At 46.8% G+C, this 25,333-nt stretch overlaps 1 pseudogene; it reads left to right on the top strand.

Moving 5' to 3' along the window:
- Positions 1-2,137: 2,137 nt before the first annotated feature.
- On the top strand, positions 2,138-3,155 carry LOC135966332 (prohibitin 1 pseudogene; annotated as a pseudogene).
- The last annotated feature ends 22,178 nt before the right edge of the window (positions 3,156-25,333 follow it).

Raw genomic sequence — 25,333 nt, forward strand, 5'->3', positions numbered from 1 at the left:
AGAATGAGACTCTGTCTCAAAAAAAAAAAAAAAAAAATTACCTGGGCATGGTGGCACACGCCTGTAATTCCACCTACTTGGGATGCTGAGGCACAAGAATCACTTGAACTAGGGAGGTAAAGGTTGTAGTGAGCCGAGATCATGCCACTGCACTCCAGCCTGGGTGACTGAGTGAGATTCTGTCTCAAAAAAAAAAAAAAAAAAAAAAAAAGCACGAACTGGGATATTTGTCATTATCAAAAATTATACATGTCCATTGCTTGCTTTCTTGCTTTTTTTTTTTTTTTGAGACGGAGTTTTGCTCTTGTCGCCCAAGTGGAGTGCAATGGCGCGATCTCAGCTCACTGCAACCTCCACCTCTCAGGTTCAAGTGATTCTCCTGCCTCAGACTCCCAAGTAGCATTGAGCACCTGGCCCAATGACTTTTTTTTTTTGGAAACAATGTCTTGCTCTAATCCTCATTAGAATCATTCCTAGAAGTGAAATTACTGAGTCATTCTTTTTAAAGTATCAGTCCAGGTTATCACGTGACTTTCCAGAAAGTCACACCTGCCACCATGCCCAGCTAATTTTTATATTTTTTAGTAGAGACACGGTTTCATCATGTTGGCCAGACTGGTCTCAAACTCCTGACCTCAGGTGATCCACCCGCCTCGGCCTCCCAAAGTGCTGGGATTACAGGTGCAAGCCACCGTGCCTGGCCACATGTCCATTATTAAATAATCATTGCTCATATTTATCTACTCTTTTTTGTTGTTGTTGTTTTGAGACAGGGTCAAGTGTAGTGGCATGGTCACAGCTCACTGGAGCCTCAACCTCCTGGGTTCAAGTGATTCTCCTGCCTCAGCCTCCCGAGTAGCTGGGACCACAGACACACACCACCACACCCAGATAATTTTGGTATTTTTTTGCAGAGACAGGGTTTTGCCATGTTGCCCAGGCTGGTATTGAACTCCTGGCCTCAAGCAATTTGCCCACCTCAGCCGCCCAAAGTGCTAGGATTACAGGCATGAACCACCATGCCCAGCCTTACCTAGTTGTATAATAAACCAGGAACTCTCTGCTAAGCAGTTTACATAGATTATCACGTGTGATTCTCACAGCAACCCTCCAAGGTAGATCTCCTGGCTTCAAGTGACCTCCCCCCTCAGCCTCTCAAGTGCTGAGATTACAGGCGTGAGCCAGCACACCTGGCCCAATTTTTTTTTTTTTTTTGGAAACAATGTCTTGCTCTGCCCAGGCTAAAGTGCAGTGGTGCAGTCACGGCTCACTGCAGCCTCAAGCTCCTGGGCTCAAACAGTCCTCTCACCCTTAGCCTCCTGAGTGGCTGGGACTACAGATGTGTGCTAACATGCTCGGAAGTCTAATTTTTTGTACAGACAGAGTCCCACCATGTTGCCTAGACTAGTCTCAAACTCGTGGGTTCAAGCAATCCTCCCACCTTAGCCTCCCAAAATGCTGGGGTTACAGCCCCAATGACCATTTTTAATGACTCCATAGTAGTCTCCAGTATGGACTTAGTGTGATGAACAGTTAAAGTTGTTGGACATTTAAGGTTTTTTCTTTTGCTATGATCATGAAGTAATGAGCATTTTTGCATAAAACATCTTTGTTCTTATCTCTTGTCATTTCTTTCTTTTTTTTTTTTTTTTTTTTTGAGACTGAGTTTCATTCTTGTTGCCCAGGCTGGAGTGCAATGGCATGATCTCAGCTCACCACAACCTCTGCCTCCCGAGTTCAAGCGATTATCCTGCCTCAGCCTCCCGAGTAGCTGGGATTACAGGCATGTGCCACCATGCCGGGCTAATTTTGTATCTTTAGTAGAGACGGGGTTTCTCCATGTTGGTCAGGCTGGTCTCGAACTCCTGACCTCGGGTGATCTGCCCGCCTCAGCCTCCCAAGGTGCTGGGATTACAGGCATGAACCACTGCGCCCGGCTTGTCATTTCATTAGAATCATTCCTATAAGTGAAATTACTGAGTCATTCTTTTTAAAGTATCATTACGGGTTATCAAGTGACTTTCCAGAAAGCCAGCACACAATCCCACCAGCACGTGGAAGAGAAGGCCCTGTTTAAAAACAATTCCGAGAGGAGCGCATGCATAGTATGCGTGGTTGGGGAAGTCATGTGGTCGTCAGAGTGGAAGCAGGAGTGAGAGGGTCCAGCAGAAGAAAACATGGCTGCCAAAGTGTTTGAGTCCATTGGCAAGTTTGGTCTGGCCTTAGCTGTTACAGGAGGCGTGGTGAACTCTGCCTCATATAATGTGGATGCTTGGCACAGAGCTGTCATCTTGGACCGGTTCCATGGAGTACAGGACATTGTGGTAGGGAAAGGGACTCACTTTCTCATCCCATGGATACAGAAACCAATTATCTTTGACCGCCGTTCTCGACCACGTCATGTGCCAGTCATCACTGGTAGCAAAGATTTACAGAATGTCAACTTCACACTGCGCATCCTCTTCCCGCCAGTCACTAGCCAGCTTCCTCGCATCTTCACCAGCATCGGAGAGGACTATGATGAGCGTGTGCTGCCGTCCATCACGACCGAGATCTTCAAGTCAGTGGTGGCTCGCTTTGATGCTGGAGAACTCATCACCCAGAGAGAGCTGGTCTCCAGGCAGGTGAGCGACGATCTTACAGAGTGAGCAGCCACCTTTGGGCTCATCCTGGATGACATGTCCTTGACACATCTGACCTTCGGGAAGGAGTTCACAGAAGCGGTGAAGCCAAACAGGTGGCTCAGCAGGAAGCAGAGAGGGCCAGATTTGTGGTAGAAAAGGCTGAGCAGCAGAAAAAGGCAGCCATCATCCCTGCTGAGGGCGACTCCAAGGCAGCTGAGCTGATTGCCAACTCACTGGCTACCGCAGGGGATGGCCTGATCGAGCTGCGCAAGCTGGAAGCCGCGGAGGACATTGCATACCAGCTCTCACGTTCTCGGAACATCACCTACCTGCAGGTGGGGCAGCCCGTGCTCCTCCAGCTGCCCCAGTGAGGGCCCACCCTGCCTGCACCTCCGTGGGTTGACTGGGCCATAGCCCCGATGATTCTTAACACCGCCTTCCTTCTGCCCCCACCCCAGAAATCACTGTGAAATTTCATGATTGGCTTAAAGTGAAGGAAATAAAGGTAAAATCACTTCAGAAAAAAAAAAATTCCATTTGATAGGTGGGAATCCTATCTCTTTGAGTTGATTTACATTTTTTTGATTACTAGTGGGGTTGAATTTTTTTTTTTTTTTTTTTTTTTTTTTTTTTTTTTGGAGATGGAGTCTCGCTCTGTCGCCCGGGCTGGAGTGCAGTGGCCGGATCTCAGCTCACTGCAAGCTCCGCCTCCCGGGTTTATGCCATTCTCCTGCCTCAGCCTCCGAAGTAGCTGGGACTACAGGCGCCCGCCACCTCGCCCGGCTAGCTTTTTGTATTTTTTTTTTTTAGTAGAGACAGGGTTTCACCGTGTTAGCCAGGATGGTCTCGATCTCCTGACCTCGTGATCCACCCGTCTCGGCCTCCCAAAGTGCTGGGATTACAGGCTTGAGCCACCGCGCCCGGCCGGGGTTGAATTTTTATTTCATGCATGTATTAGGCAGTTGTAGATCCATGAGTAATTATCACAGAGAGCAATGTCATCATTCCTGTTAGCACTTGTGTGTGTGTGTATGTGTGTGTGTGTGTGCGTGTGTTGATTTTTAGTTTCTCTGTTTTTATTTTCTTTTGAGATGGAGTCTTGCTCTGTCACCCAAGTTGGAATGCAGTGGCATAATCTTGGCTCACTGCAGCCTCCACCTTCCAGGTTCAAGCAATTCTCCTGCCTCAGCCTCCTAAGTAGCTGGGATTACAGGGATACGCCACCACACCCAGCTAATTTTTGTATTTTTTTTTTTTTGAGACAGAGTCTCGCTCTGTCACCCAGGCTGGAGTGCAGTGGCCGGATCTCAGCTCACTGCAAGCTCCGCCTCCCGGGTTCACACCATTCTCCTGCCTCAGCCTCCCGAGTAGCTGGGACCACAGGCGCCCGCCACCTCGCCCGGCTAAGTTTTTGTACTTCTAGTAGAGACGGGGTTTCACTGTGTTACCCAGGATGGTCTCGATCTCCTGACCTCGCGATCCGCCCGCCTCGGCCTCCCAAAGTGCTGGGACTACAGGCTTGAGCCACCGCGCCCGGCCAATTTTTGTATTTTTAGTAGAGATGGTGTTTTGCCACATTGGCTGGGCTGGTCTTGAACTCCTGACCTCAGGTGGTCCGCCCACCTCGGCCTCCCAAAGTGCTGGGATTACAGGGATGAGTCGCCACACCCAGTCCTAAGTTTCAGTCTGGATGAGGCTACTTTAGGGGTGCATCATGGAGGGGAAGAATGTTTTCAGATTCAGCATTTCCCACAGAACCTTAGTCTTAATGAGGACTGTGTCCCTGTGGCACCTCCCTCCTCCCTCTCACCCGCAACCACACTGTGTGGCTCTTGCAGAATTGCCCTACCTCAGAGGAGAGGTCAGAGATTGAGATTTTCCTTAAACGGAAGCTCAAATGTGCACTGTCAGGCTGTCCTGGAGATAGTACAGTTTTATTCAGGAAGTACCAAGCCAAGCCAGCCGGCCCATGCCCTCTGCTTTCTCTTCTCAGGACACTTACATTCCTTTTTTCTCAGGGGAAGTGAGAGTGGGACGGGGGCCAGAAGAAGAAACTCGCTTCCCCATGAGGCCTGTGGCGGAGGCAGCATGGACTTCCCTGCTGAGCTTCTGACTGGGCTCCCCTGACTGAGGAGCCCTGGGGTCCTTGGAGCCAGCGAGGAATGCACTTTCATCTCCAGGAGGTTACACAATCACCTTCGTGTGCCTGGAGCATCGGGAGGGCAGAAGGTGTAGCCCTCGAGCTGAGGAGAAGCAGGTGCTGGCTGGTTAGTCACTGCACCCTCACTGCTGGCCCCAGCTGCCATCCGGATGGACGGTGCCTACTCCTTTGGGGTGGGGCTCCTGCCCCACTGCACTGCAGTTACCCCGTCCTGCCAGCTGCTCCAGGAACACTGAATGCATCCTTCCCAGGCTTCCCATCAGCTTGCACCTCTCCCTGTCACTGAAGAACTTGGTACTCTCCCTTCTAGGGACTCTCTCCCAGGCCAAACTCACTCCCATTTCCCTGCTTCCTCCACTTAAGATCTTTCTTTCTCTTGGATCTTTGGCCCATATACTGGACATTCAGTTCTGTTGCCCAGGATGGAGTACAGTGGTGTGATCTCAGCTCACTGCAGCCTCCATCTCGTGGGTTCAAGCTATTCTCATGCCTCAGCCTCCCAAGTAGCTGGGATTACAGGCATGCACCACACCTGTCTAATTTTTGTATTTTTAGTAGACACAGGGTTTCGCATTGTTTGCGAAGCGGGTCTTGAACTCCTGGCCCCAGGTGATCCACCAACTTCAGCCTTCTAAAGTGCTGGGATTACAGGCGTGAGCCACCGTGCCCGGCCTGGACATTCAGTTCTATCAGATCCTCCCTGAGTGGAAGCGGAGGGCACTTCAAATCCCTGCAGGTTGGGAAAATGGAGAAGGTGGAAGCCGGCCTCAGGAATGGACAGGAGAACATTTCCTCAGCCCTTGGACTCCTGAGTGTCTTACAGCAGGATCGTGTTTTCAACTGTCCTCTACTGAGTCCCCTTTCAGAAGGCCCCCTTCTGTTCTTGTGGGGTGTCTCAGCCCAAGATGGGGTGGGGCAGGGTGGGTGTTCCACTCCATGAAAAGGTTGACCATTTGAAGGAACGGGAATGATGAGGTGTGGCAGGAAGCTAAAGGTGGCCCTCCACTTTTGCTGACAGAGCTTCAGTGGCCTCAAAGACAAGCATCAGCTGGGCATGGTGACTCACGCCTGTAATCCCAGCACTTTGGGAGGCCAAGGTGGGTGGATCACCAGGTCAGGAGTTCCAGACCAACCTGATCAACTTGGTGAAACCCTGTCTCTACTAAAAATACAAAAATTAGATGGGCGTGGTGGCACATGCCTGTAATCCTAGCTACTCAGGAGGCTGAGGCAGGAGAATCACTTGAACCTGGGAGGAGGAGGTTGCACTGAGCCGAGATCACGTGACTGCACTGCAGCCTGGGCAACATGAGTGAAATTCCATCTCAAAAAAAAAAAAAACAAAAACCAAAAATAAACAAGCATCCAAGGACATTTGCCGGGTAGAGAAGCAGCTAGGGTTAGAGAAACAGATGTAGAAGCCCTTTTAGGGTCAGAACGAGATAAAGGTGGCCTGCAGGCCCACGTGAGTGAGCACCCACGGTGCTGTTCAATTCAGCGGCAGGGCTACAACAGACCCGAGACCCCAGGAAGGCTTCACAGAGACAGCTACTCGAGGTGGGCCTTGAAGGCAAGATGTAAGACATGAACGGTGGCCTTGCAGAAACAGACATTCCCTCAAGGGGGTGAGAAGCAGGCAACACCACAGAGGTGAGAAGGCAGCTGGCACATTTGGGAATAGCCAGATCGTTCTAGCTGCTATGGAACACATGTATAGGGTATGCACCAAGCAGGGCTTCACCAGAGAAACAGAACCAGTAGGAGATGGAGCTATGTGGCAAGAGATTTACTGCAAAGAATTGGCTTATTCGTGATTGTAGGGGCTGGCTAGGAAAATTCTCAATTCTTGAAGCGGGCCGTTAGGAAGGGCAGACTGAAAACTCAGCCAGGACCTGAAGCTGCCATTTCTTCTTTGGGGATTTCTTCTTTGGGGAAGCCTCCGCCTTGTTCTTAAAGTCATTCAACTAATTGGATCAGGCCCACCCAGGACATCTCAAATCATTAACTTGAAGTCAACTTTTCATTATTATTTTTTTAGACAAAGTCTTGCCCTGTCACCTAGGCTGGAGTGCAGTGGCACAATCATGTCTCACTGCAACCTCAATCTCCTGGCCTCAAATGATCCTTCCACCTCAGCCTCCTGAGTAGCTGGATTACAGGTGCACACCACCACACCTGGCTAATTCTTGTATTTTTTGTAGAAATGGGGTTTCACCATGTTGCTCAGGTTGATCTCCAACTCCTGGGCTCAAGTGATCTTCCTGCCTCGGCCTCCCAAAGTGCTGGGATTACAGGTGTGAGCCACTGTGCTCAGCCTAACATCAACTGATTATGAACATTAATCACATCTACAAAATACCTACACAGCAACAACTAAAGTAGCATTTGATTGAATAACCGGAGACTATAGCCTAGCCAAGTTGACAAAAAACTGACCATCACAAGTACCAATCAGAAAGGACAGAGGAAAGAGAGAATGGGATCAACAGTGTTTTCCAAAACATGAAATCCTGCTTCTAGAGGTCTGTGAGAAGATGGCACACTGGGTGACTGTTGGAGATACAGGAGCTTGGTGTTAAGATAACACTGAGTTGAGAAAGGAAAAGCTAACTCCTGCCCTCTCTCAGCCCTTCTGATTAACTGAGAGAATGTCCCAGTTTGGTGCTGGCTTGATTGTTTTAACATCTCTAAACTTGTTGATAACCTCCCTTTTTTAGCAAAATGAGCGGAATCTGGTAGTCACCAGTGTTGGACAGTATTTATTTTATTTATTATTATTATTATTATTATTATTATTATTTGTTTGAGACAGAGTCTCACTCTGTCACCCAGGCTGAAGTGCAGTGGCGTGATCTCGGCTCACTGCAAGCTCTTCCTCCCAGATTCACTCCATTCTCCTGCCTCAGCCTCCCGAGTAGCTGGGACTACAGACGTCCGCCACCACACCCAGCTAATTTTTATTGTATTTTTTAGTAGAGACCGGGTTTCACTGTGTTAGCCAGGATGGTCTCGATCTCCTGACCTCATGATCCGCCCGCCTCAGCCTCCCAAAGTGCTGGGATTACAGGCGACAGTATTTATTAATAAGAACATTTTCATTGTATTTATGTATTTATTTATTTACTTTCACAATTATTTTCTACATATGGCAAGTAATCTTGGTTTTCTTTTTTTCATAATTAAATATTTCCTTTTAAAATATATTTATGGAGGCCAGGCGCGGTGGCTCAAGCCTGTAATCCCAGCACTTTGGGAGGCCGAGACGAGTGGATCACGAGGTCAGGAAATTGAGACCATCCTGGCTAACACGATGAAACCCCGTCTCTACTAAAAAATACAAAAAACTAGCCGGGCGTGGTGGCGGCGCCTGTAGTCCCAGCTACTTGGGAGGCTGAGGCAGGAGAATGGCGGGAACCCGGGAGGCGGAGCCTGCAGTGAGCTGAGATCCGGCCACTGCACTCCAGCCTGGGTGACAGAGCGAGACTCCGTCTCAAAAAAAAAAAAAAAAAAAAAATATATATATATATATATTTTTTTTTATGGCCAGGCATGGTGGCTCACGCCTATAGTCCCATTACTTTGGGAGTCCGAGCCTGGTGGATCACCTGAGGTCATGAATTCAAGACCGGCCTGGTCAACATACCGAAACCCCATCTCTACAAAAATACAAAAATTAGACAGGCGTGGTGGTGCTCACCTGTAATCCCAGCTACTCAGAAGGCTGAGGCAGGAGAATTGCTTGAACCTAGGAGATGGAGTTTGCAGTGAGCCAAGATCATGCCATTGCATTCCAGGCTGGGGACAGAGCCAGACTCTGTTTCAAAAAATATATATAAATAAATAAAATATACTTACTTAGGTCAGGGCAAGGTGGCTCATGCCTGTAATCCCAGCACTTTGGGAGGCCAAGGCAGGAGGATCACTTGAGGCCGGGAGTTCAAGACCAGCCTGAACAACTTGGCAAGACCCTGTCCCTACGAAAAATTAGCAAAAATTAGCCAGGTGTGGTGGTGCACGTCTGTAGTCCCAGCTACTGGGGAGGCTAAGGTGGGAGGATTGCTTGAGCCTGGGAGGTAGAGGCTACAGTGAGCCGAGATTGCACCACTGCACTCCAGCCTGAGCAACACAGCAAGATTCAGTCTCAAAAAAAAAATATATATATATATATATAAAATATAGCTGTGTGTATATGTATGTATATATTTATATATATTTAGTTAAATTTAAAATAGGTACTAATGGAAAGAAAACTCCTATGTAAATAACAGAAAGATAACACTTGGATACAGCCAAAATCATGTGGCAAGGACGCACAGGGAAACTGAAGCTTAGAGAGCCCACTTACAGCCATAAGGGATGACGTGGGATGACTGCAGAAATGCTCATAACTGCTGATGCCAGATCATAGTAAATCAGGGTTTATTATACTATTTTCTCCACTTTTGTTATGTTTGAGGATTTCTATAATAAAAGCTATTTTAAAAAATTGGCCGGGCGCGGTGGCTCAAGCCTGTAATCCCAGCACTTTGGGAGGCCGAGACGGGCGGATCACGAGGTCAGGAGATCAAGACCATCCTGGCTAACACGGTGAAACCCCATCTCTACTAAAAAATACAAAAAAAAAACTAGCCGGGCGAGGTGGCGGGCGCCTGTAGTCCCAGCTACTCGGGAGGCTGAGGCAGGAGAATGGCGTAAACCCGGGAGGCGGAGCTTGCAGTGAGCTGAGAGCCCGCCATTGCACTCCAGCCTGGGCGACAGAGCCAGACTCCCTCTCAAAAAAAAAAAAAAAAAAAAAAAGGCCGGGCACGGTGGCTCAAGCCTGTAATCCCAGCACTTTGGGAGGCCGAGACGGGCGGATCACGAGGTCAGGAGATCGAGACCATCCTGGCTAACACAGTGAAACCCCGTCTCTACTAAAAATACAAAAACTTAGCCGGGCGAGGTGGCGGGCGCCTGTAGTCCCAGCTACTCGGGAGGCTGAGGCAGGAGAATGGCGTGAACCCGGGAGGCGGAGCTTGCAGTGAGCTGAGATCCGGCCACTGCACTCCAGCCTGGGTGACAGAGCGAGACTCCGTCTCAAAAAAAAAAAAAAAAAAAAAAAAAAAAAAAAAAAAAATTAAGACCAGGCGCGGTGGCTCACGCCTGTAATCCCAGCACTTTGGGAGTCCGAGGCAGGTGGATCACGAGGTCAGGAGATCGAGACCATCCTGGCTAACACGGTGAAATCCCGTCTCTACTAAAATACAAAAAAAAAAATTAGCCGGGTGTGGTGGCGGGCGCCTGTAGTCCCAGCAACTCAGGAGGCTGAGGCAGGAAAATGGTGTGAACCTGGGAGGCGGAGCTTGCAGTGAGCCGAGAACGCGCCACTGCACTCCAGCCTGGAAGACAGAGCGAGACTCCGTCTCCAAAAAAAATTAAGTTGGCAGGATGTGTACAGGATGGACCAAAATGGGGGAAAATTAAGGGCAAAAAAGACCTAATAAATTTTCATTACGTTCCTGTGGAGTCAGATCCTATTATCTTTCCCTATTCCCAAGTTATCCAACTGGGTGTCTTTTTGGTAGAGCCTTAGGCTCCAAAGAGGGAAATTAGGTTCATCATGAACCCCCTTTAGGGATGACACCTCATTTTTCCAAGGCTAATTCAAGATAGGTCAGTTAATTGATACAATTGATATAGGTTCCAGCCTGACCATGTTTCTTTGTTTCTTTTTTTGAAACAGGGTTTCACTCTGTCGCCCAGGGTAGAGTGCATGGCTCACTGCAGCCTTGACCTCCTGGGTTCAAGCCATCTTCTCACCTCAACCTCCCAAGTAGCTGGGACCACAGGTGTCCACTACCACACCTGGCTATGTTCTCATATTTTTTGTATACTTGGGAGGCTGAGGTGGGAGTATTTCTTGAGCCTGGGAGGTGGAGGTTGCAATGAGCGAGATCGTACCACGGCACTCCAGCCTGAGTGACAGAGCGAGGCCCTGTCTCAAAAAAGAAGAAAAGAGAAAAGACTGAAACTTTCTGGTCTTATATGGGGCATAGAGGGAAGATCTGAGCAAGCACCCATCCTTTTGTGACTTGGAAATTGAATGCTGTGTGACTCGGGGTCTTTCCCTTTTAAAGTTCAGTGATATTAAACACTTAGAGCAGGTAACCCTGAGGAGCAGGAGCACTGAGAAGTTTCCAGCAACGGTTTAGATTCCATGCCCTTGGGCCTCTAAGAGCAGGTTTTATCCCCTTCAGTGGCCTCAAGAACAGAATGACAGAATGAGGTCGATAGACTCCTTCTGACAGTTACATCTGCCTCCTTGGAAGAAAGAGGACGAAAATAGCAAGTAGCAATGCTTCCCAATTTTAGGAAGTGAAAAATAATGGCCAGGCACAGGTGGCTCACATCTGTAATCCCAGCACTTTGGGAAGCTGAGGCAGGAGGATCGCTTGAGCCCAGGAATTCGAGACCTGCCTGGGTAACATAGTGAGACCCTGCCCCTACACAAAATTTTTAAAAATTAGCTGGGCATGATGGTGCATGCCTTTAGTCCTAGCTACCTGAGAGGCTTCGATAGGAAGATCGCTTGAGACCAGGAGGTCAAGGCAGCAGTGAGCTATAATTGCACCACTGCGCACCAGCTTGGGCGACAGAGTGAGACTCGGTCTCACAATAAAAAAAAAAAAATTACTATTCAGCCTTAAAGAAAGAAATCCTGTCATCTGCTAAAACATGGATAAATCTTAAGGACATTTGGCTAAGTGAAATAAGATAATCACAAAAGGACAAATACAGATACTGAGTGATTCCACTTGTGTAAGGTATGTAAAGTAGACTCTTAGAAACAAAGTAGTATGGTGGTTGCCAGGGACCCGAGGGAGGGGGCAATGGGGAGTTGTTCAATGGATATACAGTTTCAGTTTTGGAAGATGGAAAGCTTCCAGAGATCAGTTGTGCAAGGTGCTTCTATAGTTAACACTACTGTACTACTGTACCTTTAAACATGGTTAAGATAGTAAATTTTATGCTATGTTTTTGACCAGGAGGTAAACTGAATTACACATGTGCCAAAGGCTGGCTTGGCAATGAATCTTGGAATGGAAGCCTGTTTGTTGTGCCGGTGTACCCCACATGCATGGCTTGGCAGGCTCCCCTGCCAAACCTCACCAGGCCGCCTGGTCCACCCGGAACAGATTATCTGGAAATCTCGAAGCACCATCTTCACACATATTGGCCATTTTCTATGATACCCCAAACCGATTTTGTTCTTCAGTACTTTTGCAAATCAGTTATGCACTTCAGCTCTCCAATAAGAGTGACAAAATTAATAACTAGCATTTACTGAAAACTTACTCCAAAGGAATTACATCATATATAAGTAAGGTGAAAATTAGCTGTAGTCAAACAACCTTTGAAAGTACCTTAAATTGCTAACAAAATACAACATACATGATATAGTGCAAACAGCAGCCCTATACAGTAATTTCCAAGCAAACTTAAAGTTTTAGAATGATTGAGGTAGCTCAGAGCAAAAATCAAAAGGAAAGGTGACGTGTAGATGTCTGGGCATTCACACCATTCTATCTTTAAGATAAGGGAAATATTTTAAATGGGGAATCTGGGAGGGGGTGACTGAGTGAAAAATTTCTGCTGACCTGCAGGTTTTACTCAATTCTCTTTTAATATTAAAGCTCTATCAAAAGTCTGACAATTGACAGGGCGCAGTGGCTCACGCCTGTAATCCCAGCACTTTGGGAGGCCGAGGTGTGCGAATCACTTGAGGTCAGGAGTTCGAGACCAGCCTAGCCAACATGGTGAAACCCTGTCTCTACTAAAATTACAAAAATTAGGCGAGTGCCTGTAATCCCAGCTACTTGGGAGGCTGAGGCAGGGGAATTGCTTGAACCTAGGAGGTGGAGGTTGCAGTGAGCCAAGATCACACCACAGCACTCCAGTCTGGTCGTCAGAGTGAGACTCCGTCTCAAAAAAAAAAAAAAAAGGAAAGGTGATATGAATGTCTGGACATTCACACCATTCTCTCTTTAAGGTAACGGAAATACTCCAAATGGGGTATCGGGAAGAGGAGTGGCTGAGTGAAAAATTTCTGCTGACCTGCAGGTTTTACTCAATTCTCTTTTAATGTTAAAGCTCTATCAAAAGTCTGACAATTGGCCGGGTGCTGTGGCTCATGCCTGTAATCCCAGTGCTTTGGGAAGCGAAGGTGGGCAGATCACCTGAGGTCAGGAGTTCAAGACCAGCCTGGCCAACATGAAACCCCGTCTCTACTAAAAACACAAAAATTAGCCGGATGTGGTGTTGCACGCCTGTAATCCCAGCTACTCGGGAGGCTGAGGCAGGAGACTCGCTTGAACCCAAGAGGTGGAGGTTGCAGTGAGCCAAGATCACGCCACTGCACTCCAGCCTGGGTGACACAGTGAGACTCCATGTCAAAAAAAAAAAAAAAAAAAAGAAATGTCTGACAGTTGAGGCCAGGCATGATGACTCACACCTGTAATTCCAGCACCTTGAGAGGCCAAGGTGGGAGGATCACTTGAGTGCAAGAGTTCAAGACCAGCCTGGGCAACATAGAGAGACACCTCTCCCCCCAACCCCGCCATTCTACAAAATATTTTAAAAATTTAGCTGGGCATGGTGGTGTGCACCTGTGGTCCCAGCTACTCAGGAGGCTGAGGTGAGACAATTGCTTGAGCCCCGGAGGTCGAGGCTGCAGTGAGCCATGATCACGCCACTGCACTCCAGACTGGGCGACAGAGCAAGACGTTGTTTGAAAACAAAACAAAAAAACTGACAATTGATAAATGGTCATCAGCCAGTATCCCCACAGTGCCAGACCCCATGGCAATGCCAGCCTTCACTGTCTTCAACACGGAAACAGCCTTCACGGTAGGAAAGAGGGCCTGGGACCTGATTATCACGCAATGATAAATGCTCCACAGTGCAGAGCAGATAGGTACCTATAGCATAAAATTTAACAGCCATAAAAGAAGCCTTATCCGTTTTGGAAACAGGAGAAAAACAGAGCTGAGTCTTTTGGAGAAGAAAGATAAAGTGAAATTTCATCTTTGATTTTCTCTGGGAAACATTGTAAACTAGTTAAAAGAGAGACTGCAGAGGGAAGGAAACAATGAGAATTTCAGCTTTTTCTCTGTTCTTTTACTTGTTTATTTTAAATATATATGTAACTATAAAGCAAAAAAACGGAAGTCAGTAGAGTTACATGTATCTACACTTGTATTTTTAGCTTTATATGAATAAACCTAAAAAAAAAAAAAAAAAAAGCCGGCCAGGCGCCATGGCTCATGCCTGTAATCCCAGTAATTTGGGAGGTCAAAGCAGGTGGATCACTTGAGCTCAGGAGTTCGAGACCAGCCTGAGCAACATGAAGAAACCCCATCTCTACAAAAAATACAAAAATTAGCCGGACATGGTGGCACATGCCTGTAATCCCAGCTACTCGGGAGGCTGAGGCAATTGCTTGAGCCTGAGGGGCAGAGGTTGCAGTGAGCAGAGATCATTCATGGGTGATAGAGCAAGACTCTGTCTCAAAAAATAAATAAAATAAATAAAATTTTTTAAAAAACCATAGTAGTGAGTTAAACAAAACAAGATGCCAAATATGTACAAAATTGGTAAGGTTTGTGTAAACTATGAAAAATACCAAATAATACAGTTTGCAATTTTTGTTTTGTTTTGTTTTGTTTTGTTTTGAGACAGACTCTTGCTCTGTCGCCCAGGCTGGAATGCAGTGGCACCATCTCGGCTCACTGCAACCTCTGCCTCCCAGGTTCAAGCAATTCTCCTGTCTCAGCCTCCCGAGTAGCTGAGATTACATGCACGCGCCACCACACCCAGATAATTTTTTTTTTTTTTTTGGTGGAGATGGTGTCTCACCATGTTGGCCAGGCTGGTCTCGAACTGCTGACCACATGTGATCCACCCACCTCGGCCTCCCAAAGTGCTGGAATTACAGGTGTGAGTCACCATGCCTAGCCCATTACTATTATATTGTTTATGGATATACATATCTACAGTAAAAATACAAGAATATGCATGAGAATGATAAACCCCAAGTTCAGGATAGAGATTACCACTGGGAAAGAAAGGTCGCGAATGAGTTTTAAGGAACATACAAGGAACTTCAGTTCTACCAATAATGTTTTATTTCTAAATGGTGCATAGATGGGGTATGTTTGTTGTTACAAGATTAAACCAAATGGTTTATGTTTTAGGAGGGTTGGGCCTTAAGATCAGCCTAAGATAAAGGCGTGTGCAATGTCTCTCTACTAGTGCTGCCAGGCATGTGCGAGGCACATCACATGCACAGTCTCTCATGTACCTCACACGAAAACTACATGAGGTAGATTCAATTATCCACTCTTTATAATTGAGGAAATAGGGACACAGATTAAGTAGCTTACCTAAGAGCATACAGTATTACCTGGTGCCTTCAATTCTCTGAATTTGTCTCTCCATGTTTTCCAAAAGGTGATGTTTTGAAGACTGCGATAATATTGAATCATGTGACTGGAAAAACAGGGGAAATCACAAGTTAAAACACATCCCCTGTCTAACATGTGCAAAGCCCTCTCTGAGGGGTCTCATCAGCCTGGAGCCTGGTTCTAGTGCACTAAGCCCTTTCCTTTCCCTCCCCACTGGACTCCCTTTTAAATTGACATTTAATTGCCTGTAGTCAGATTTCCTCCAATCCCCGTGCCTCTGGGCCCCTGATCTTAGGGGACTCGGGGAGCTAGACCTACATTTTCTTGGATTTCCACTTCTTCCCATTAAATTATTATCCCTGGGTACAGTGAACTCCGTGTGCATGTGTTGCTTTATTTTGCCTTTAAAGCATACAGCTTTAATTGGGCAATCATAATGCCTTTCTCCCATTATCGTCAGCAGGGAAGTAAGTAATCAAGCTCCGCATCTTAAAACTTCGGTAAAATGAGGTCAGCAAGATGTGTGGTATTGACATGGCACCCAGCAAAGGAAAATGACTCTTGGTGGCTCACATTGTTGTGGGGCTTGTTTGCGTTGCTGTGCAGTTGTAATGGAAAATGAATAAAAATAAAAATCCCGGGGCCCTTTTTGGCCAGCACTTGGGAAGTTAATCCCACTGTCCTGGCAGAATTCCAGCTCAGGTCACTGCATTCTGCTGGTGGAAGACTCCTTGTGCAGCTTTCAGTGGAAGGGGAACTCTGCTTTGCCTCTTTTCTCAGCAACATGTGCTGCAAATTAAGCAGCTGTCCCTTCCCCACCCTGGACAGAGATGCATTTCAGTGACTCAGAATGATCCTCTCTCCCCTTGCCATGGCGGGAAGTAGGGACAGATCTGGGATCAGGAAATTAAACTGGTCCAAGAACCAGCTGAGGAAATATTTACTATAATGAAAATCTTTGTGTGTCTCTGAGTGCTTCTGCGCAGTCAGAGAATCACAGATTCCTAGCATTAAAAGGTTTTTCAGGAGTCATCTAGTTTCTTTCTAAAACCCCATGCATACATTCCCTCCATTTGTTTTATAACATTTTATTATGCAAATTTAAAATGTTTCTATACCTGAAGTACGTAGAAGTTTTCTCTCCCCTCCTCAACTATATGGTTTTTTGTTTGTTTGTTTTTGTTTTTGTTTTTTTCCAAAATGGAGTCTTGCTCTGTCACCCAGGCTGGAGTGTAGTGCTGCAATCTCAGCTCACTGCAACCCTCACCTCCGGGGTTCAAATGATTCTCCTGCCTCAGCCTCCCGAGTAGCTGGGATTACGGGCATGTGCTACCATGCCCCGCTAATTTTTGTATTTTTAGTAGAGACGGGGTTTCGCCAAGTTGGCCAGGCTGGTCTCGAACTCCTGACCTCAAGTGATCCACCCTCTTTGACCTCCACACCTATATACTTTTGTTGCTTCTTTTCATTGTTTTACATACTTTTAAAAAAATGTTTAACACTCTTTCCAATATGAAATGGATTGCATTTCTTTTCTTTTCTTTTTTCTTTTCTTTTTTTTTTTTTTTTTTTTTTTTTTTTTTTTTTTTTTTGAGACAGAGTTTCACTCTTGTTGCCCAAGCTGTAGTGCAATGGTGCGATCTCAGCTCACTGCAACCTCTGCCTCCCGGGTTCAAGTGATTCTCCTGCCTCTGCAGGCACCTGCCACCATGCCCGCCCGGCTAGTTTTTTGTATTTTTAGTAGAGACGGGGTTTCACCATGTTGGCCAGGCTGGTCTCAAATTCCTGACCTCAGGTGATCCACCCACCTTGGCCTCCCAAAGTTCTGGGATTACGGGCGTGAGCCACCGCGCCCGGCCAGATTGCATTTCATTGTGTTAGAAATAGATCCAAGCTAATTATTCTCCATACAAATAATCTTCTATTCCCAAAGATGTTTATTGAATAGTGATTTCTAATTTGTGTCACTTAACCTCTCTGAGAATCAACTTTCAGTACCTGGAAAAATAGGAATGATAATGATACCCACCAGACAAACACTAAGACAACATGTGAAAAGGTCCCAGCACATTGCATGCACAGCAAATGCATGTCTACTAAATGATATCTTCCTTTTTGTCCCTTCCTTCTTTTTCTTTATTTATTTATTTTTATTTTTTGAGACAGTCTTGCTCTGTCACCCAGGCAGTGCAGTGCAGCGATCTCAGCTCATTGCCACCTCCACCTCCTGGGCTCAAGCAATTCTCCTGCCTCAGCCCCCCAAGTAGCTGGGACTACAGGCGAGCGCCACCACGCTGGCTAATTTTTGTATTTTTAGTAGAGACAGGGTTTCACCATGTTGGCCACTCTCATCTCAAAATCTTGACCTCAAGTGATCCGCCCGCCTCAGCCTCCCAAAGTGCTGGGATAACAGGTGTAATTCACCGCATCCTGCCTCCTTCCTTCCTTTTTATCTGCATCAGCCTTTTTTTTTTTTCTAGAACCCTTTTATGTACCAATGAAATCAAGCCTTGCTGGAATGGTCCAACGGTCGTCTACCCCTAATTTTATATAGGGAGGTAACTAAGAAGAACGGTGTGGGGAGGAGAGGAGGGTGAAGGCGCTTTCTGGAAAAGACCCATCCTAATGACACATGTACTGTGACTGCAGGCCCCTCTCCCCTCAGGTCAGAGAATCCTCTTAGAGGCTGTTCTGTGGTCTCAAAATGCTCCCCGCCCCCAAGTTGCCATGTCAGATGTTTGAGGGAAATCTGATTTCTGAGGACAGAGCTCTAGGTGTGGGTTGTTTTATTTTGGGGATGGGATGGGGGTAGGAGTTGGCCAAGGGTTTGCTGCATTCCAGGAAGAGGGAGGACTGCTCTCCTCCGATGAGTCATGGAAGAGAAACGTCTAATGTTTGCAAACGTCTCCAGCCAAGCCTCTGCTTTCTTGGACTCCACCCATCCCCCATCCATGCAGATTGAGCCCCCCATGAGAAGATTTAAATGTTAAGGTTGAAGGCCAAAGAGGCCATGGCTCTACCGGTTGAGATGGGAAGCAGCTAAGAGAATGGGAACGATTGTCCAGTACCTCTAGACTCCAGCTTGCAAGACACGGAACAGGACCTTACAATGGGTGTATATGTCTCCCAAATCAGGACATACTCTGGGTGGTGCAGGAGGATCAGGTGAAAGAACTGGATTTTCACAGGGGCCCTGCCATCTGCAGAGGGCTTCCAATCAACACGGCATCTGCAGAGGGCTGGGAGATCAGAGAAGCCATAGTTGGAGAAGGAGCAGAGGGGATTGCAGAAAAGAAGGCCAGAGCATAGGGAGTCAGGGGAGGTCTTGCAAATGACAGGAGCTGTGATCTGTTTCTTTCAGGGGAAGATGAAGGATGAGCGGACTTGAGAGGGATGGAGCTGGTGGGGGTGTGCTGGGAGCCCACGGCTGCCTCAGCCTCAGCCTTAGCCAGACTGCTGGAGCCAGATGGGGTTCATGATGCATCTTCCCAGATGGAACGGATCAGGCATGTCAGACAAGCTTCTCTTAGGATACATGGTGTCCTCCTCCCTCCCCCTATTCGAAATCAGGAGAGAATCACAAGGTAACTTGGGAGGGCAGCCAACCTCCTGGGATCTTTCGTGAACTATCAGGTAACTACAGCAGGATCACAATAGGAGACCTAAACATGCCTCCACCACCATCCCCCCCCCGCCTTTTTTTTTCTATTGTGGGACATCAAGGGAGCAAGCTGGTCAGCTTGGGAACAAAGATCCTATTCTAGGAATTTGTCCACAGCAACCCTATCTGCTGCGTGCACTGTCCTTGGATTTCTGCCAGACTGAAACTCAACCTGCTTGGGGCTGCTACCACTACTGTGAGAGCAACACCCTGGCACCCGGCAGGGAAGGGAGAGTCAGAGAACTCATCCTTTAAAATTAAAATTGCATTTAATCACTCTTCGTTTTTCTACCAGGCTCAGGAGGCCAGGCCAACTCTGCATTTTAAGTGTTTCACCGTTTAAAATCTAAGCACCTTGGGGGGTGAGGAAGGAGGGCAGTGGAGGAGAACTTTTGAAATCTTTCCACAAAAATCAAAGAACAAACCAACTAGAGGGAAAAATAGCTGCTATATTTAAACTACATTATCCCATCAGGGAGCTATGATTTTGAGAACCATTCCACAGTACTTTGTTTGGCACTGCTATATGGGTTTCTTTTCTTCCTTTTTTTTAAGATGGCAACATTTTTTTTTCTTCAGAGCAGTAATTGCAAAGGAAGCAAAGGGCTTCACTAATTAATTTAGTAGATACTCACTAAGCATCTGCTATGTGCCTGGCACTACACTGGTCACTGGGGGCACAAAATAAATAAGGAAGGACTCAAGGTCCTCATTGCAAATAATTATCATGCATTTATTCAAGAAGTTTTGATTGCATGCCTTCTAAGTGTGTAGGATTCTGTTACAGGAAAGGGTCCCGATCCAGACCCCAAAAGAGTGTTCTTGGATCTTGCGCAAGAAAGAATTCAGGTCGAGTCCACAGAGTAAAGTGAAAGCAACTTTATTAGGAAAGTAAAGGAATAAAAGAATGGCTGCTCCATAGACAGAGCAACCCCGAGGGCTGCTGGTTGCCCATTTTTATGGTTATTTCTTGATGATATGCTAAACAAGGGGTGGATTATTCGTGCCTCCCCTTTTTAGATCATATAGGGTAACTTCCTGATGCTGTCATGGCATTTGTAAACTGTCGTGGCGCTGGTGGGATTGTAGCAGTGAGGACGACCAGAGGTCACTCTGATTGCCATCCTAGATTTGGTGGGTTTTGGCCACTTCTTTACTGCAACCTGTTTTATCAGCACGGTCTTTATGACCTGTACCTTGTGCCAATCTCCTATCTCATCCTGTGACCTAGAATGTCTTAGCCATCTGGGAATGCAGCCCAGTAGGTCTCAGCCTCATTTTACCCAGCTCCTATTCTAGATGGAATTGCGCTGGTTCACACACCTCTGACAATTTCTATTCTCCTGGAGTTTATAATCTGGTGGAAGAGGAGAGACAATAAACAAGGGACTTAGGGTGATTAAGTGCCATGAAGGAAGGAGTATTACTCATATGTGCATTTGCCCATTTGCTATTCCTTCTGCCCAAAATGCTGTTCTTCTTGGCTCTAAATTTGCAAGGGGCTCTGTATTATTCCTGGCTCACTTCTCAGAGGGAAGTGACCACCCTACTGGCCCTCCTCCTGTCACTCTCAAATGTGAGTCCATGACCCAGTCAAGTGGAGATGTCAGATCAGCAGCTGAGTATATGCATCCAGACATACAAATGTGTAGTCAACAATATGTAGGTGGGCCAGGCGCCGTGGCTCATGCTTGTAATCCCAGAACTTTGGGAGGCCGAGGCAGGCGGATCATTTGAGTTCATGCGTTCAAGACCAGACTGGCCAACACATTGAAACCCCGTCTCTACCAAAAAATACAAAAATTAAACAGGCGTAGTGGTGCATGCCTGTAATCCCAGCTACTTGGGAGGCTAAGGCAGGAGAATAGCTTGAACATGGGAGGTGAGGTTGCAGTGAGCCAAGATCGCACCCCTGCACTCTAGCCTGGGTGACAGAGTGAGACCCTGTCTCAAACAAACAAACCCATTATGTAGGTGAAGTTTAAAGCAGTGGGACTAAGGAAAGATTATAGGTAGGAAGACTGCCATGTCCTTCCTAAGCCCTGGGACACTCCAGGTTTAAAGTTGAGTAGAAGAGTCTGGACACAGTGGCTCACATCTATAATCCCAGCACTTTGGGAGGCGGAGGTGGGAAGATTGCTTAAGCCCAAGAGCTCAAGACCAGTCTGGGCAATATGGCAAGACTCCCCATCTCTACAAAAAATAAAAAAATTTGGCAGGGTATGGCAGCACATGCCTGTAGTCCCAGGTACTCAGGAGGCTGAGGTGGGAGGATTGCTTGAGCCTGAATGGTTGAGGTTGCAGTGAGCCATGATGGTGCCACTGTACTCTAGCCTGGGCAACAGAGCGAAACCCCATCTCAAAAGGAAAAAGAATAAAGTTAAGTAGAAGAGGAGGCGGCACATGAAAAGGAGGTTGAAAACAACCAACCAGAGAAGGGGAAGGAAAACCCAGGTTACTATACTCAAGTTGAGTGATATAAAATGCTATTTGAGGCCAGGCACAGATAGCTCATGCCTGTAATCCCAGCACTTTGGGAGGCTGAGGTGGGCGAATCACTTGAGGTCAGAAGTTCAAGACCAGCCAGGCCAACATGGTGAAACTCAGTCTGTACTAAAAATACAAAAATTAGCCAGGCATGGTGGTATACGCCCGTAATCCCAGCTACTCAGGAGGCTGAGGCAGGAGAATCACTTGAACTTGGGAGGTAGAGGTTGCAGTGAGCTGAGATTGTGCCACTGCACTCCAGCCTGGGCAACAGAGCGAGATCTTGTCTAAAACAAATAAACAAAGTGCTGTTTGAGACTTCTGGGCTACTGATGATGGAAGTGTTGGAGAAGGCCGCTATCATGCAAGACTTCCAAGATAAGGTGGAATCTCAGCCTTCATCTTGAAGGGTGACAGATGTTCACCAGGCAGGTCCAAGCAGAAGGCACAGCCTGAGGAGAGGTCCCAAGGAAGGGATAATGAGTCATTGCGTCAAGAGCTTGGAATTGGAGGAGAGGTCTTGGTGGATGTATAGCAGATGACACTGCAAACTGCAATGGAAGAATGTAGGTCATCTCCAAACAGGGTTTTCAGTGCTGTGCTAGTTACTCCCTTTTTTTTTTTTTTTAAGGCAGAGTCCCACTCTGTCGCCCAGGCTGGAGTACAGTGGTGCAATCTCGGCTCACTGCAACCTCTGCCTTCCTGGTTCAAGCGATTCTCCTGACTCAGCCTCCCAAGAAACTGTGATTATAGGTGCGCACCACCACACTCAACTAATTTTTGTATTTTTAGTAGGGATGGGATTTTGCCATGTTGACCAAGCTGGTTCTCAGCTCCTGGCCTCAAATGATCCGCCCACCTCAGCCTCCCAAAGTGCTGGGATTATATGAGTGAGCCACCACACCCAGCCCTGTGCTCGTCACCTCTGCTTCCTTCAGACCAGTGAGGTCTTTGACTTTCCTCAGTGAACACTTGTTGTTTGGCAGGTCTAACATTTGCAGCCCTTTCTTCTGATAACAGCACCCAGATTTTCCTTTGAGGCTTCGTTTTCCAGCATGTGTGTCCTGAACTAGCAGCATCAACATCACCGGGGAACTCAGAAATGCAAATTCTGGGGTCCACCCCAGACCTACTGAATGAGCATTCTGGAGGCAGGTCCCAGCAAAAGGTGTTTTCAGAAGCCCTCCCGGTGATGCTGAGGCATGCGCGTGAAAACCACCCCTGTAGGGAACTACTTCTTCCCCCATCTCAGTTCGTGCAATTCATATGGCACTGACCATAGTCTTTGCTTCCAGGGGTGTGCACAAATCCTAAAGAAAATCTTAGGCCTTTCTCTCCAGTTTAGTGCTCCGAAAGCACTAAACCAGAGAATTGGAAAACGGAGATGCTGGAACCATGTCTGCCACCACCAGGAGAGAGGCTGCCTGAGAGTAAAAAGCAAAGGAAGAGCTGGGCGCGGTGGCTCATGCCTGTAATCCCAGCACTTTGGGAGGCTGAAATGGGCGGATCACCTGAGGTCAGGAGTTTGAGACCAGCCTGGCCAACATGATGAAACCCCGTCTCTACTAAAAATACAAAAATTAGCCAGGCATGGTGATGTGTGCCTGTAATCCCAGCTGCTCAGGAGGCTGAAGCAGGAAAATCAGTTGGACCTGGGAGGTGGAGGTTGCAGTAAGCCGAGATCGTGCCACTGCACTCCAACCTGGGCGACAGAGCAAGACTCTGTCTCAAAAAAAAAAAAAAAAAAAAAGGCTGGGTGCAGTGGCTCATACCTGTAATACCAGCACTTTCGGAGGCCAAGGTGCGTGGATCACTTGAGGTCAGGAGTTCAAGACCAGCCTGGCTAACATGGTGAAACCCCATTTCTACTAAAAATAAAAAAAATTAGCTGGGCGTAGGGGCGCACGCCTGTAATCCCAGCTACATGGGACGCTGAGGCAGGAGAATCACTTGAACCCCGGAGGCGGAGGTTGCAGTGAGTTGAGATTGCGCCATTGCACTCCAGCTTGGGCAACAAGAGGGAAACCCAAATAAATAAATAAATAGGAAAGAGGCAGAGCTAAGAAGTGGAGAGAGATTCTCAGTGACTTTTTTTGAGCACCTGGATCAAGCTGTTCTAAATTTGGAGTCTATTCCCTATAAGTCCCTTTTTTTATAAGCATAAGATAGTGAGTTGGATTTTTAACACTCGGCCGTCTAAATAATGCTTATAATCGTGCACTGTACAGGGAAGGCAGATTCCGGAAACGACATGCTGTTAAGTTTGACAAATTCTCAGATATTGAAGTTATAGTTCATGGGCATGTAGAAAAAGTGGTGGTCACTAGGAGCTGGTGTATGTTCAGTAACATAAGCCACATCAAAGTGGATGCATTTCTGCACTTCTGTGAAAAGAGCACTAGAGTGTGGATTTGGAGCCTGTTATGGACAATGTCTCTGAATCTTCCTCTCTTTTTTTTTTTTTTTTTTTGAGACAGAATCTCGCCCCGTCACCCAGGATGGAGTGTAGTGGTGCAATCTCAGCTCACTACAACCTCTGCCTCCCGGATTCAAGCGATTCTCCTGCCCTAGCCTCCTGAGTAGCTGGGATTACAGGCGTGTGCCACCACGCCTGGCTAACTTTTGTATTTTTAGTAGAGATGGGGTTTCACGTATTGGTCAGGCTAGTCTCGAATTCTTGACCTTGTGATCTGCCCACCTTGGCCTCCCAAAGTGCTAGGATTATAGGCGTAAGCCACTGCACCCGGTTTTTTTTTTTTTTTTTTTTTTTGAGATGGAGTCTCGCTCTGTTGCTCAGGTTGGAGTGCAGTGTCGCAATCTTGGCTCACTGCAACCTCCGCCTCCTGGGTTCAAGCCATTCTCCCTGCCTCAGTTTCTTGAGTAGCTGGGATTACAGGCACCTGCCACCATGCCTGCCTAATTTTTGTATTTTTAGTAAAGATGGGGTTTCACCATGTTGGCCAGGCTGGTTTTTGAACTCCTGACCTCAGGTGATCCACCTGCCTTGGCCTCCCAAAGTGCTGGGATTACAGGCATGAGCCATCACGCCCGGCCAGTCCTCTCATTAACTTATTATGGACAAAGTAGAGAAAGGTGGGTGGTAGACTAATGTCTGCCTAATCATCAATTTAAATACTGCAGGCAATTCTCATCATTCTACTCAACAAGTATGTGCCCCATAAGAGATAACAGATGTAACTTGGTTGAACAGCCTTAGTTCTCATCGGTGTCTCAGTGTAAGCATCTGACTGTGTCAGTTCTGATTTTGGTACATAAATGGGTGTTTTCATATAACATGACCCTTAGGTCAAGCTGACTACATCAGGCACTCAACCAAAAGAAAAATTATCTGTTCCAACACTGTGTAATAAAGTATTATAGAAGATAAGGAGACAGGGAGTGCCTTAGAAGATTTTCACTTTACTGATTTTGGACACTGTAGTCAAGTTGATTTTTTATAATAGTTGAACAATTAAACACATTTAATTGGATATTTTCAATCTGGAATGAGTGTCTAGAAGTTCTACTGGATAGAGACATAGAAGACATGCTTATCAAATTTGTATGTAACCCACAGCTGGGACATAGAGCTAAAGTACTTGAAAATGAAGAACTCAAAAGACCAGAACAGATGCTAAACATGGGTCTAGAGCATGAGAACATTCAAGTACATGCAGAGTTCAGTGCCTGGGTTAAAAACAATCAATAGTGCAAGTGCACAATGAGATTTACTGACTGTAGTTTATATAGAAAGGACTCTGTTTTGAGTTGACTGTTAGCACAAATCTACAGTGTGCAGGGGAAAAGATCCAGTGTAAAGGTGGGCATGACAACTCCTCTGCAAGACCATGCCCAGACTCTTTTTTTTTTTTTGATACAGAGTCTTGCTCTGTCGCCCAGGCTGGAGTGCAGTTGCTATCACAGGGGCATGCCACCACACCCAACTAATTTCTGTATT

This window comes from Macaca fascicularis, chromosome 11, assembly GCF_037993035.2.
Source record: "Macaca fascicularis isolate 582-1 chromosome 11, T2T-MFA8v1.1".
Taxonomy (NCBI): Eukaryota; Metazoa; Chordata; class Mammalia; order Primates; family Cercopithecidae; genus Macaca; species Macaca fascicularis.